We start from the raw sequence: 13,455 nt of genomic DNA, 5'->3' as shown, positions 1-13,455 counted from the left end.
CTTTCCACCCTGAGTTCTCTCTCCTTGTTGTATCCTCTCGTTTGTCATCTCCTCTGTCATGGGTGCCTGCATGGGTTTGGCCCAGAGCTGCTCTGCCCTGCTGCATACCCTGGCATATAGGTGTAATAGAACAAGGCTTGGGGACTTGAAATTTGTAATGTAGGGTGCAGTTTGTCCTGTAGTTGATATTTCTAGATTGTCACAAGATGGCTGGAGCTGTGAAGTTCTCATGCAGCCCTTTGACTTTTGTCATCACTTTCTTGCAGATGCAGACGGATTAAATCCGTGGCAGAGCGCCCCATGCCGGGTGAGGGGGTTCCCACCTGAAGGTCGGTCACTGTTTGTCTTTGCAGGGCGAACATAAATGGTGGCTGTGTTACAGGATTGTTCTTTGTCTTTGTTCTTAGGAGGTAAAGCCAGATCTCAGCAGTCAAGGTCAAGTGAATGAGGTAAGAAGTCATTGGTGGAAAGAACCACATGTTATTCCTTGGGTGCCAAGTTCTGATACAGCTCTAAGCATCCATTGTCATTTGTGTGTTTCAGGCCGTCCCACCGTCTTATGCCGTACTCCTCACCGACCGGCCGACGGACCTGTCTCGCTGCCCTCGTTAGTACTCTGTGAGTATCATGGGACTCTGTGACGAAGCCTTTACCTTTTCCATGTGAGGGTACCCTCCAGGTTGCCTTTGGCAATGGCCGAGAAGTTGCAATACGTTGGGGAGGGAGGGAGGGGGAGCGCGGGTCTGCTCAAGTTTTAGCAATGCTACATCACCTCGTCTCCACTCAACTCAGCTATACCCTACAACGATGGTGTTGGCCTTGGAGCGCGGCCAGAGCGTGCGGCCTGAGGACTCCAGCCTTTTTAGGAGACGGTGAGTGGCAGAATTGATGGGTTTTGGCTGAGGTGCCACTAAGCTCATGCACTGATGTTTGTTTGGTTTTGTTTATTGTAGCTGACTAAGAGATAACCAGCCTGGTGAAGGCACCAGCTGCCTGCATGGTGAGGCGGCCGCCTTTTGCACCCGAGGCAGATTGACATCCCCAGATATCCAAGAGGTAAGTCGAGACCTGTAACCCACAGTAGGGGTGAAAGCAGGGTGTCGAGTTGGCACTCACCGGAGATATTTTTGAGTCAGATTTGGAGGTGGGGATACCCAAGAAGGGACCCCTTAGGACCCATAAAGCTTAAGTCTTGCTTTTGATCACAGTGCCGAGGTGCGCAGGGCAGAGCAGTCCCGGTACATGTCATGTGTCTATTGTGCGTTCTTTGTCTTTTGTGCATCTCATGTCACAGGTCTTTTGCCTTAGTCCTTTGAGGTGCCAAGCATGTACCTTTTCACTTTGCGGGTATTGTCCAGGCCCCCTCCAGAGTCGGATGAAGATTTGAGGTGCGCCAGGGCAGCAGTGTAGAGGAGCCCTGGGGATTAATCTTCTGGAGGGTGATAGTCACGTTTTCTGTTTTGTCGTCTTAGGTACCATGAGCCAGTGTGGAGCCGAAGTTTGGAAACGGCCAGTAAGCGATTAGCCTTTGCAGTTACGAGGGAGGGGGGCGTTGCACAAGGGGTCATTTTTGGGACGTCTCATCGCAGTCTGAAGTTTCTTTCTGAATTTTTGCAGCCTCCAAAGCAGACTACAGGGACTGTACTGATGTCCACAGCGCCCACGTGTTCTTTTCTGTCGAGGATGGATTTTTTCCTCTCGTCTCTGAAAGCTAAGTGTTGGGACTCGTGGTTGGGAGAAGGGAAAAACCTTTGGAATCACAGGAGGCAATCTGAAGTTAGCTTAGAGGAGAGGGCTGTAGTGGGATGGGCCCCTTGGAAGTAAAGGGAGAGGGTTTCTCCTTAGCATCACCTGACCCTTTGCCGGGCAGAGCAGTTCCATACCCATGTTTTTGCAAGCTTTGTGCTTTGAGTCTTGATGTCATTGCAGATCTTTTTGCCTGAGGAGCCTGCCTTTGGGTCCGGAGCGGTTGCCCAGCAGTCATCACCTCTTTCTCTAGGCCTACTGAACTTCTTGAGCATCCTCTTAACAGCTTTGGCACTAACTTCTCGTAAGGAGTTGTTTCACTGTCACGTGCTATTGCCATAGAGCCGTCTTTCCTTTGGCATCATCACTTTCTGGCTCATCTTGCAGCAGGAATCTTGGGTCCATCAGGTGAAACTGCTGGGCAGTTTTAACTTCTCTCTGTGTTATGTAGTTTGTGTCCATCCTCTTCTGTGTCCTAGGGCTTTGTTATGTCTTGATGCTTTATCGGCATTGTTCTGGGCCGTGTTGGCAGCGGGGGGGGGGGGGGGGTCTCTCCTTGTGTACTTTCCCAGATTGGGCTTATTCCAGCATCTTTACATTTTTACTTTTTGAGACCAGAGGAAGTGCAGGAGATGTTCTCATCCATCTTCCTTCTCACTTTTGGTAGTGCCTTCTGTTCACATCCTATTCCCTTAGACTTCTATATGGAGCATATTAGACCCTCCTCACGTGACCGCGGTAGTTCTGTAGGTTTTGTTGCCTTAAAGCATATCGGGCTCAAGAATTAATCTTCCAGAGAGTTATCTCAAGCCGTCGTGTCGTCTTTGCTTATATTCGGCGCACCACCTTGTCCATGTGCTCTTTGCAGTTGGAGCTGCCCTGCCCTGGCAGGGTAATGGTTAAGAAGAACAGTTATAAAACTTAAAGGTTCATATCTTTTCTATGGGGTTTTGGGTAGAAAATTTATGGGCCTAGCGTGGAGATAACTCCTAGCCTTCGGCCCCTCACTGACCGCCTCATGTTGTCTGTCAGGTCCCTGAGGTGGCTTTGGATCTCTGTGGTCACTGATGCTACCAATTTTCCCAGAATCTACCGTTTGATGTCGAGGAGCAGCAGCTGGAAGATGTGCTGAAGCATCTTCATCCGTAGAGTTTTTTGAGTAAGGGCTGCAGAACAAAGGAAGCAGGAAGCTGAAGAGTGTGTGACTGTGTGTGTCTGTGAGAGTTGTCTGTCTTTCTACTTCTGTCTGCCTGTGAGAGCATGTGTGTTGATGGGTTCTAATGTTGTATGTGAGATTTTTGCGTTTCAGGTTTTTCAACACATTTTTAAATTTTGAATTAAAAAAACCCCAGCCAGGTTTGTTCCCCCCCCCCCCCCCCCCCCCCCAGGTTTTTTTTCCTTTGGTCCTGGCCGGTCTGCGAGGCGACGTTCATCGCCAAGGTTTGGGTGCGGACCGTGCCGGCGATGGGGTTTTGTGAGGCAGGATGATTTGGAGGCTCCTGGGAACCACATTCCCATAGAGCGCCGAGGGTTAGTGGAGCGGTCAAGATGAGAGCAAGGGTGGGTTTGTGTGTAAGCTAAAGGAGGTGTGGGTGGTGGATGACTGTTATGTTCTCTACATGTTGCTGTTTTGGGTTTCTTATAACAATAAAAGAAAATGTAATAAACTTTCCAGAAACAGTAGCATTGTTTTATTGCATTGATATGTATTTGGCTTGCATTGCCCTGTATTGTTCTGTATTGGTGTTTGCCACTGAATTTCCATGTATTGCTCTGTGTGTAAATTGGACTTTTGCCAGCATGTATATGGATTGTATTCGTACTTGTGTTTGTATATGTTATTTCCACATTTTGCTGAAGTGTAAATAAAAAAATTCAATGAAGAAAGAAGTTCCAAAGAACTCGCTCAGAACAGGGAAAGAAGAGAAAGCGCACAGACTTTCAATGCAGTACTCTAAAACCGGTGAGAGATTTAGTCTCTGTCGGAGCAAAAGCTCCTCTGGACTCAGGCCCAGAGGGAAGCCAAAGCACGGGGATTGAATTTAAACCTTTGGACAGGCTGAGATACATGAAGCCACACCAAAGTGAAATAGAAACATAGATTTTTAACTTCAGTAGAAATATATGCTAAGTGCCTTAAACATTAAAAAGCTGTAGCAGAGACCTTAAACACAGTTCTTGCTGCAGCAGTGTTACCTTTTCACAGAATTCTTTACTTTAGACAAAATATAGATAGAATTACACTGTTCATATTTTTTAGATAGACTGTTCACATAAACAATAAGAGCCGATAGAAACTGCATACGCAAATCTGTGTAATACCTATGTAGTACTTGTGTAAGGCTTACGACTGTTAGAATCAGGCCAGGATAGGTTAAGAGAAACTAGAATCGTGTATTAATCTTATTGGTCAGTTAACAAATATAATCCACACTTCTGTAAGAAAAAATATAGAGTGTATAGTACATTGTATAGAGTGCATCAAGTATAGTGTGTATAGTATATAAAGCATATAGAACATATAGAAGAGGCTGTTTTTGCCTGCTGTTGCTGCTTGGCTTTGTCATGTAGCCCCCTCTGAACTCTGCCTTCAAGAAAACTATGAGACTATGAAATAAAGAACTTAGCAGAACAGCAGCCTCCTCTGCTCCGTTACCCCGGTCCGAGAAGGAAGGGTACCCCGTCAAAAGCTCAACAAGTCTCGTATATCAAATCTCAAAAGTCACATGCATACTTATGGAACACTTTCTAGTTTAAAAAAATATTTCAAAAACCAACCCTGACAGTTTACCTGCACCTGGCATCAACTATCTATTATCTATGGAAAGGAAAGCCCAGTGCCTCAGCGTGTCAGGTGCAGACAATGAGCCGTCCAGGGAAGGAGCAGCAAATCCTTTCTGCACCTGCCCTCACACTTGGACCGGCAACAACCCCAGGTGTGAGCCGTGAGAATGATGAGGGGGGAGAGCAGCCCCAGGTGTGAGCTGTGACGGTGAGGAGAGGGCGGCTCCTGCCGGGGCCTGTTTTAGGAGGGGTTACCTCAGCTCACTTTTGCAGGGCTATGTTGGAGGAGAGGGGCTTACGGTGAGGTCCTGGGGGGGTCTCTCACGAAAGGACGGTGAGAGCATCTCACAGGGTCTGGGGGAGCACTCGGATGCAGTTAGATGCGGAGCATTGCCAAAGGAGGCGCCAGGCAGCTGCAGCTAAGCAGGTGAGCCGGTGCGTGGGTTTGCGGGGGGGGGGTCTTTCTATTTTTCCCTTCCGATTTCATCTTGCCAGTCCCTCCCCCCGTGCCCTCAGAAAAAATGGGGATTACGAGAACAAAAGGAGTTTAAATGGAGGGAAGAAACTCCTCCTTCATTATTGTCTGTGTTTGAACGAGGGGATCCCCCTTCCATTTAAAATGGAAGGGGAAAGCACAGATGTTACCATTTTATGGGTTTGAATTGAGGGTAACCCCTCCATTTTCATCAACCTAAGTTCTAAATTGAGGGGGAAGCCCTGCTGCCCCTGCTTTTTGAGGGTTTTAATGAAGGTAACAATCGCCCTTTCCCCATCATTTGAGAGTTGAGGAAAACTCCTCTCTTTCTGATATCTTAGACCATTAAATAGAAAGGGAGAACACATTTATTTATTTACCATTGTATTGGTTTGAATTGAGGTGAACACCCCCCGTTGCCTCAGTTTCAGGGGTTAAATTGAAAGAAACTCCGGCTTTTCCAGCATTTGAAAGGTTTGAATCGGAGCGTGCCACCGCATTTGAGGTCGCTTCCGGCCATGCCCCGGCACCGAATGTCTCGCGCGGGAGCACTCCCGGCCCCTGGGGAATTTCTGAGGAGGAGTGGGAATTTGGGGGCTGGGCCGCCGACAGGGACCAACGGAGCCGCGCCGGTCCGAGCCGCGCGGAGCCGAGGTGAGCGCCGCCGGGCCGGCAGGCGGGAGATGCGGCACGGAGCCGCGCCGCCCCCGGTCGTCCCGCCCGCTCCGTGCCGTCCGTGCGCGGGGCTCGGGCGCCGCCGGCTCCCCTTCGGTCAGGCGCCGGTGCCGGTGCCGTTCGGCAGGCGCCGGGGGCGGGCGGGGGTCTCCCGGCGCGGGACCGCCCCCGCCTGCCGGAGGAGGCGCTTTCGTGCCGCGAGACGCGCGCCGCCGGGTCCCCCTCGGCCCGGCGCCAGTGCCGCTCGGCAGGCGCCGGGGGCGGGAGGGGTCTCCCGGCGCGGGGCCGCCCCCGCCTGCCGGAGGAGCCGCTTCCGTGCCGCGAGCCGCGCTCCTCCCGGTTCCGGGAGCGCGGGGCCGTCCTCGGGCGGCGAGTGCCGCCGGTTCCGTGGGTCGCGTGGCTTTTCCGGTCCCCTCGCACCGTGGAACAGCGCCAGCCCGGAGCGAGTCCCAGCAAGGGGCGCTGTAGCACGCTTGCGGCTTGTCCGCTTCATAGTTTGCTTGCAAAAAGCCACCGAAAGGAACAATGGAAAAAAACCCAACCCCGATCTCCCAGGCTTTTTATCCAGGAGCTTAATTGGTATTGCTCTTTAACTGAGCCACGGCTTTAAATAATGAATGATTTAGCAGCCTCTGAGATAATCCTTGTCCCCTCTGTGATTGACGGAGGCAGACAAGGAGGTTTAATCAAATTAGAGAATTTATTAATTACAGCAAGCAAGGCATAAGCAAAATCAGCGCTGGGCGACAGGGGAGTCCCCGCTCCACCGACTGCCGCAGGGGTTTGCAAATTTCAGTCCTTCTTTTATGCAGGATCATTTCCTGTTAACTTATCTTTAAGGGAGTACTCTACGCATGTGTGAGCTTGTTGCTAGGGGGTCGTTTTCTGCCTTCTGGTGGTCGATGGCTGAAGGCAAGTAGTCTTCTTCAAGTGCCCTCTGGGTGACCCTTTCCATATTTGGTCAGTTAGTATCCCCCGCTTTTCTTCCTGGAGCTTAAACAATAGTACACTTACAGCACTTACAACCTTTACATATGGATTTGTTAAGACATTTCCTGTTATGTACGTTGTGGCCTGTGTCAGCTGTTTTCAATGAACAAAATACCCTTATTTATTACAATCCCCCCTTTTTCTCTTGTTCATTTTTGTTCATTGAATCTTTTTAGCTCTTGTTTAGCTAATTCTAACATTTCTTCTTCATGATTTTCTGGTATCTTCTGGTATTTAGCCCTAAGGAGCATTAAATGTGCTACTTCTAAGCGCCCTTTTACTATGGAGATCAGCTTATTGAATATACACGGCCCAAATGTGAGTCCTAGGACTAACAGAATTAGAGGCCCTGCAATGGTAGATAACAAAGTGGTTAACCAGGGTGAATGATTAAACCAGGATTCATACCAGCTCTGTTGTGCCTCTCTTTCTCTTTTCTGTTGTTCTAGCCGTTTTCTTAGTTCAGTCATGGTGTCTATCACTACCCCAGTGTGGTCTGCGTAGACACAGCATTCTTCTTTGAGTGCTACACACAGTCCTCCCTGCTGAAGGAATAATAAGTCTAATCCCCTCCTATTTTGTAGGACTACTTCTGATAGAGATCTTACTGATTTTACTAGGCCATCAATTGCTTGTTCTATTCGGCTTAGATCTTCATCTACTGAGACCCTTAGTGCTCTTAATTCTTTTTGCTGGGTGACTAAGGATGCTACTCCAGTTCCTGCCCCAACTCCTCCTATAGTGAGAAGGGTTGCTATGGTTAATGCAGTAAAAGGTTCTCTTTTTACTAGGTGATGATCTGCTGTGGTGTGTTGTTGGTACATGTATTCACTAGGATGATACGTGATTCGGGGTATGATGGACACTTGAATACAATAATCGTGGGTGTAATTAAATAGTTGAATTCGATGTAGTTTAAGTTCTAGCGGGGGTCTTTGAGTTATCATGCTCTTTTTCCATAATTCTTCTCTATATTTCATTAAGGTAATAATGTAATGATTCATGTTTTGGTCTCTTAAATTTGGGTGATCTTGAGGTTCCCCCATATTATAAGGCATTCCATACAGCATCTCAAAAGGGGAGATTCCCATGTCAGATCTTGGTTGAGTCCGTATGTTTAACAAAGCTAATGGTAGACATTTCACCCACGACAACTTGGTTTCAAGCATAAGCTTTGTCAATTGCTTCTTTATTTCCCCATTCATTCTTTCTACTCGTCCTGAACTTTGGGGATGCCAGGGGGTATGATATTCCCACTTTATTCCCATAATTCCCATTACTTCTTTGATGATTTTAGATACAAAGTGGGGTCCTCGGTCGGAGTCAATAGTCTCAATTATTCCATATCTAGGGATAATATTTTCTAATAGAACTTTGACCACTGTCTGTGCTGTTGCCCTTGCTGTGGGAAATGCTTCGACAAAATGCGTTAGATGGTCTACTATAACTAATAAGTATTTACTTCTTCCTACTTTGGGCAATTCGGTGAAATCTAGTTGTACGTTAGCAAAGGGCCTGTGTGCTAGTGGTCTCCCTCCCAATGGGTGTTCTCTTAAATAAGCCTTATTCACTTTAAGGCAAGTTATGCAGCCTTTAACAATTTGTTTTGCCAAATTATATATTCCAATACACATATACTTGGTGGCAAACTGGTCTGCTAGTGCTTGTGTTCCCCAAATAGTTTGGCTATGTAACCTTGGTAAAATTTCTACTGCTATTGATTTAGGTAGTACTACTCTTCCATCTGGGAGTTTCCATTCTCCTTCTGAATTTTCTTTTAGCCCCATTTGTGATAGTTTCTCTTTTTCTTGTTCTGTAAAACTATACATTCTAGTTTTATTGAGGAATTTCTCCTTTGGTTGTTCCTTATCCTGAACTTGTTGTATAACCAAAAGTGCTGCCCTTTTTGCTTCTCGGTCTGGCCCATTATTACCTCTACTCCTAAAATCTAATCCTTTCTGGTGTCCTTTAAGATGTACTACAGCAATTCTTCTAGGCTCCCGTAAGGCCTGGAGTAGCTGTCTTATTAGCTCCTGATGGACTAAGTCTTTCCCTTGAGAGTTTATTAACCCTCGTTCTTCCCATATTTTTCCAAATGTATGTACCACTCCATATGCATATTTGGAGTCTGTATATATTGTCCCTGTTTTATTTTTCAGCAATCTCAGAGCTCGTAAGACTGCATACAATTCACAAGCTTGAGCTGACCAGGATCTACTTAGAGGTCCTGACTCTAAGACTTCTGACCCTTCCTCTTTAATGATTGCATAGCCAGATACTCTCTTTCCCTCGATTACCCGAGATGATCCGTCTACAAACAGCCTCTCCCCTTCTTCTAATTCTTCTTCTTCTAAGTCCGGTCGGATTTTGGTTTGTTCTTCTATGGTTAACATGCAATCATGGGCTAATTTTTTCTCATTTGGTTCTCCGTATAAGAACTGGGCCGGATTTTGTAGTGTAGTGACCTCTAGTGTTAGCTTTGGGGAATCTAATAAGATCCCTTCATACTTTCAAAGTCTCGAATCTGTTATCCATTTTTCAGCTTTTTGTTGCAATATTCCCCTAATATTATGTGGAGATAGTACCTTGAGTTCCCCATTAAAAGTTATTTTACGTGCTTCTTCTACCAAGAGAGCACAGGCTACCACTGCCTGTAGGCATGTAGGCCATCCCTTGCTTACTGGGTCTAATAGCTTTGACAAGTATCCTACCGGTTTCTTTCTCCCAGCCCAATACTGAGTTAATACTCCATATGCTGTCCCATTTTCAGTGTTTACAAATAGATAAAATGGTCTTTTAAAATCAGGTAAACTTAGTACTGGAGCGTTAATTAAATCCTGTTGCAGTTGTTCTAAGCTCTGCTCATCCTCTCCGCTCCATTTCAATAACCCGTCATGACTGAGCTTGTTATACAGAAATTTAACCTTGGTACTATAATTATCAATCCATTGTCTACAGTAGCCTACTAATCCTAGCAATTGCCTTACTTGTCTCTTGCTCCTTGGTGGCGGGAGTGAGAGGATTCCTTTCACTCTTTCAGGGTCTATTTTTTTCTCTCCTTTACTCAAATAATGGCCTAAATATTTTACTTCTTCTTCTACAAACTGTAATTTTGCCTTTGATACTTTTAGTCCCTTCAAGCTTAAAAAGTTTAACAGTTTAATGCTCTCCTCCTGAACTTCTTCTTCTTTTTTTCCTGCAATCAGGAGGTCATCCACATACTGAATCAAAGTAATGTTTTCTCTTGTTTGATATTCTTGGAGGATTTGTTCTAATGCTTGTCCAAATAAATTTGGTGATTCTGTGAACCCCTGTGGCAGCACGGTCCATCGCAACTGTTGTCGCCTATGAGTATCTGGGTCCTCCCATTCAAAGGCAAAATAATCTCTACTATTTTCGTCTAAGGGGCAGGCCCAAAATGCATCTTTTAGATCAATTACACTACACCAGTGATTTTCTGGCCCTAGTCTACTTAATAGGGTGTATGGGTTAGCAACCACCGGGAACCGGGCCACTGTCCTCTTATTAATTTCTCTTAAATCATGCACCGATCGATAGGATCCATCTGGTTTCTTTACTGGTAAAATGGGTGTATTAAAAGGGGACATACAGGCTTCTAGGAGTCCCTTGCTTATTAGTCTGTCTATTTCAGGCTTTAGTCCTCGTTTCCCTTCTGGGGATATGGGATACTGCTTGATCCTTATTGGAATTTCTGGATCTTTTATGGTTACGGAGAAGGGCGGAATGTTCAGTTGGCCCACACTGTCAGGCGTGTACCATACCTCAGGGTTAATTTCCTTTTCATCCTCTACTCTAAGGGGGCATAGTTTGATTCTCAATTCTTTATTAATTACCTCTAGGTTTATTCCCAATTCTACTATGAGATCTCTACCCATGAGGTTATACTCTGCTTCTGGTGCCAACAAAAGGCTTCCTATTCCTATTTTTGATTCGGTTTCTATCAGGACATCTTTAATAACAGGGACCTCAAAAGGTTCACCCTTGGCGCCCACTACAAGGGCGGTGTCTCGGGAGACTTTACATCCAGATGGTAAAACTTGGATAGTTGATCTTTCTGCTCCCGTATCTACCAGGAATTCAAATTCCTGGCACTGGGGACCGACTTTTATTTTTATCAAGGGCTCTGGATGTTTCTTGGTCCCCAGTAAGTAGAGCCCCTGACCCCTCTAATCTTCTTTAAACATCTTTTCATCTCTTATCCTCTTTCTACAATCCCTTCTGATGTGTCCCTTCTCCCCACAATAAAAACATACGACTGCTTCCCTCCTTTCCACTCTCTGATTTCCCTCTGTGTTCCTAGGGGCCTTTCTGGGTATTTGCCCCATTCGGCGGGGAGAGTCTTGTTTTCTGCTTTCCCTTACTGCTGCCACCATCATTCTGACTTGTCTCTTGTGATTCTCTTCATCCCTCCTGACATATACTTTCTGCGCTTCCCTCAACAATTCATCTAATCCTCTCTCCTGCCAATTTTCTAGTTTTTCTAGCTTCCTCCTGATGTCATCCCATGATTTGGCTACAAATTGAGTTTTCAGAAGTGCCTGACCCAACTGTGTGTCTGGGTCCAGGCCTGAATACAGCTGTAGATTCTTTCTTACCCTTTCTAGCCAATCTGTTGGAGTTTCCTCCTTTCTCTGCCTCTCATTAAAGGCCTTATTTATGTTTTGTCCTCTCGGTACTGCCTCTCGGACCCCTTGTATAACTATTGTCCTTAAGTCCTGCATATGAGTTCTGTGTGCTGGATCCTGATGATCCCAATTAGGGTTTTGTAAAGGCCATTTGATATCTGCCTGTGGGCCTTGGGCATGTTGGGCATCCCAAATTTGCATTCCCGCTCGCCTAATCATGTTCTTTTCTTCTGCAGTAAAAAGAATATTTAGAATTGACTGCAACTCATCCCAGGTCTATATATTAGGGCCTAAAAATTGATCTAGCTTCTCTGCAACTCCCAGGGGGTCTTCTAATAGGTTCCCCATTTCCTTCTTAAAGTCCCGTACATCTCCAGAGCTAAGGGGAACTGAAATAAAGCCAATTCCTGGTTGGGGTCCCCCCATAGGCACTTCTCTTAATGGATAGAGGTTATGACGTCTAGCTCTGCCCCTTGTCATTGGTCCCTCCCGTTCGGGTTCAGGATTCCCTTCCTCTTCCTCTAGGGGCTGCTCAGGGAGTGGGAGTGGGGGTGCTTGCGGGGCCTGCGGAGGTATACAGGGGGGTGGAATCAACGGGACTTCCTCTTTCTTTTTATCTTTTCTTCTTACCCCCGAGTTTTCAGATTTTTCCTTTAAAGTAAACAGGAGTACCCCGGGGGTCTCTATCCATATTTTTGCATATTCACTCTCTTCTCGACTAAAAGGAGTTTTGGAATTTACCCATAAATTCAAATCCTGTCTCACCCAGTCCTCGTAGGACCCAAATATAGGCCAAAATACATTTTGTGATATCTGCTTTCCTCCCCAGACCTCTATACAATAATAAATCATCTTGGCCTTATCTTTATTCTGTGTACTCGAATAATGCCTCCAATTATTCAATAAAAGACCTAACGGACTATCCTCAGGTACTGGGGGAAACCTCACGGAACTAGAGGGCTTGCTTTTCCCCTGTCCCATCCTCTGGAGTGCCTTCAGGCGTTCTGTGTGTGGAATCACTCGCTTCCCCTGGTTCGTGGCCCACGCCCTCGTGGGCAATGGGAACCGCACTACTGAGGGTCCACACTCGCTTGGGGAGTCCGGCTGCCGGCCCCCCTCTCACACACCGCACTCGCCACACTCCAGGATACCCGACCCCGACCGAACGGATCCCTTTTCCGCAAATACTCACGCTTCCAGCGTCTTCGTCCGGACCTCTGCGCACAAAGTTTATGGGGCCGACCGGTTCCCTTTGTTTAATGCCTTGAGTTTAGGTTCGTCGGTGGGAGCGAGGCAAAGACCGAGGATACCGAGGCCACCAGAGGTGGGGCGCCTCCCCTATCTCTGTCTCACCGTACCATTCCCATCCGAGTCACGGCACCAAATTGTGATTGACTGAGGCAGACAAGGAGGTTTAATCAAATTAGAGAAGTTATTAATTACAGCAAGCAAGGCATAAGCAAAATCAGCGCTGGGCGACAGGGGAGTCCCCGCTCCACCGACCGCCGCAGGGGTTTGCAAATTTCAGTCCTTCTTTTATGCAGGATCATTTCCTGGTAACTTATCTTCAAGGGAGTACTCTACGCATGTGTGAGCTTGTTGCTAGGGGGTCGTTTTCTGCCTTCTGGTGGTCGATAGCTGAAGGCAAGTAGTCTTCTTCAAGTGCCCTCTGGGTGACCCTTTCCATATTTGGTCAGTTAGTATCCCCCGCTTTTCTTCCTGGAGCTTAAACAATAGTACACTTACAGCACTTACAACCTTTACATATGGATTTGTTAAGACATTTCCTGTTATGTACGTTGTGGCCTGTGTCAGCTGTTTTCAATGAACAAAATACCTTTATTTATTACACCTCTATCTTGACAAGATTAAGGTGAATTTGGCTTCTTAGGTTGTGTAATTAGCATCTGCTGTCTGAACTAACATTTGCTGTCTCCAGCTAGTTAACTTGTGCTTACATGAGTTAGTTATTGACTGCCCCTTCTTCAATCCCCCCCTTTTCTTTGGGTATTTGTAATTCTTTACAAATCTTGCATGTCTTTAAAGTAAGAACCCTTCTCTATCTTAGTTCTAAGTTTATGCTTGTGCCATGGAGCATAAGCATCTCGATTCCAGGTACATAATATCATACAACAGTAA

General features: G+C 46.5%; 1 long non-coding RNA gene across 8 annotated transcripts; it reads left to right on the top strand.

The window, feature by feature from the left end:
• The first annotated feature begins 274 nt into the window (after nt 1-274).
• Nucleotides 275-3,092, top strand: LOC138103751 (uncharacterized). Of its 8 annotated transcripts, none has more exons than XR_011147837.1 (10): nt 275-329; nt 408-449; nt 544-618; nt 793-872; nt 954-1,056; nt 1,295-1,388; nt 1,473-1,513; nt 1,597-2,154; nt 2,414-2,673; nt 2,779-3,092. It is a non-coding gene; the product is annotated as an uncharacterized lncRNA (long non-coding RNA). The 8 variants fall into 8 exon arrangements; XR_011147833.1 differs by having other exon boundaries at nt 1,618-2,154; nt 2,779-3,091; XR_011147838.1 differs by lacking the exon at nt 1,295-1,388 and having other exon boundaries at nt 2,779-3,090.
• Nucleotides 3,093-13,455: the final 10,363 nt, after the last annotated feature.

This window comes from Aphelocoma coerulescens, assembly GCF_041296385.1.
Source record: "Aphelocoma coerulescens isolate FSJ_1873_10779 chromosome Z unlocalized genomic scaffold, UR_Acoe_1.0 ChrZ, whole genome shotgun sequence".
Taxonomy (NCBI): Eukaryota; Metazoa; Chordata; class Aves; order Passeriformes; family Corvidae; genus Aphelocoma; species Aphelocoma coerulescens.
Note: the sequence above shows the minus strand (reverse complement) of the source record. Positions and strands in the feature narration are given on the sequence as shown.